A 1,862-nucleotide genomic window follows, 5' to 3' on the forward strand; every position below is an offset into this window, starting at 1 on the left:
AAAATTAAATGTACAACACTTTTATAAAATCAACAATTCAAAAGTAGAGCACAATTTTTCTCTTCAATGAATAAAATATTAGGTAAATTATTAAATTCCTTTCTGTATCAAATGCATAATCTCTCTGTCCAAGATATCTTGATAATTGGACTTCAGGGTTCTGCTTCAAATGTAGAAAGATGGAAAGAATATCACTTTATCCAGGTAATGAAAAAAAGCTGGAAAATTCTCAAAATTATAACTTTTCTTGAATCCATCAGAAGCTGAGATCTTAGGACAACCAATGAGCCTGAATTCTAAGGAAAGACTGGAAACTCCAAGAAGAGACCAGATGTTTGAACCAACTCAACGTGGAGCAGAACACAAGAGAAATATGTGGCTGTTATACAAGTAGGTAAGAAGAATTCATGCACAATTTGTACAAATTGCTAAAATCTGAGCAGCTAACATGAGAGTATAAAATCCATGGTAGGTGCAGACATAGAGGAATCTACATCCATTCACAGGGTTTTCACAGACTTTCGGTTGATGCTCATAAGAAAAATTACAGACACCACAGAAAACCAAATAAAGCCACACTCATGATGCAGATAAAGAGGAGGGGAGTTGTCACCACTGTAGGAAGAACAGGAAATCCTGCTCAGATCCTTCTCCCCTGTGCAACAAAAACCTGAAAACAAAGGGTTCAGAAAACCCCATACCAGATAAATATGAAATACATAAATAATTAAAACAAAACAAACAGCACACACCTAGACATGTCATATTCAAAGACCTGAAACCATGGGTAAAGAGAATACAGATGCCTCTCAACTTACAGTGGGCTTATGTCCTGATAAACTCATTGAAAGTTGAAAACATTCTAAGTTGAGAATTCGTGGCTAACTGGGGGCTGCAGGTCATTGCTGCTGCCCAGCATCGAAAGAGAAGTGAAGTTTCTACCAAATCAATATTGCTTTTGCACCATCGTAAAGTCAAAAAATTGTAAGTTGAAACATCGTTAAGTTGGGGACTGTCTGTATCTTGAAGGCCAGAGAAGAAAAGACACAATATGTACAAAAGGTAAAAAGATAAGTAGTACAATAAACTCATCAGACACTATACAAGCTAAAGGACAGTGGAAAGACATCTTTAAAGCATTAAAAGAAAAAAACTGTGAACCTAGATTTTATGTCCAGAAAATCTTTCAAGAATGAAGGTGGGGAAACACAACACTGTTTTTCTGTACCATACTCTCACAACACACTTCTGACACCAAGTGTGTATGGTTTCTCCCCACACACCAAGCAATTCTCCATCATCTGATGGACACCGACTGGGTCCTATAATTCAATTCAATTCTGGCATTATCTACCTGGAGGTAGTGTCACATCCCACAGGTTAAGGGCTCAGTCCCACAAGACTTCCCTACTTCAGATGCTAATCACAAGTCCTAGATTATGACCTGTACCATTGACCAACTGCTCATAAATTAGGATTCCCCCAACTGGTGTTTGATGATCTGCTAGAATGGTTCACAGAACTCAGGGAAACACTTTACTTATTTTTATCAGGTTATTTAAAAGGATACAACTCAGAGACAGCCATATGGAAGAGACATATAGGGCAAGGCTTGGGGTAGGGGGTGGCAGGAAGCTTCTGCACCCTTTCTGGATGAGCCATTCTCCCAGCACTCCACATGCTCAGCAACCCAGAAGCTGATCACATCTCGTTCAAGAATTCTTATAAAGCTTGATCTGTAGTCTCCACCTCCTCTCATTTTTTATGGAGGCTGGTAGATGGCCATGAAAGTTCTAACCCTCTAGTCCTCTAATCATTTGGTCTTCCCAGTGCCTGGCCCCATCCTGAAGCTATCTAGGAAC

This window comes from Propithecus coquereli, unplaced genomic scaffold, assembly GCF_000956105.1.
Source record: "Propithecus coquereli isolate 6110/MARCELLA unplaced genomic scaffold, Pcoq_1.0 Scaffold61, whole genome shotgun sequence".
Lineage (NCBI taxonomy): Eukaryota > Metazoa > Chordata > Mammalia > Primates > Indriidae > Propithecus > Propithecus coquereli.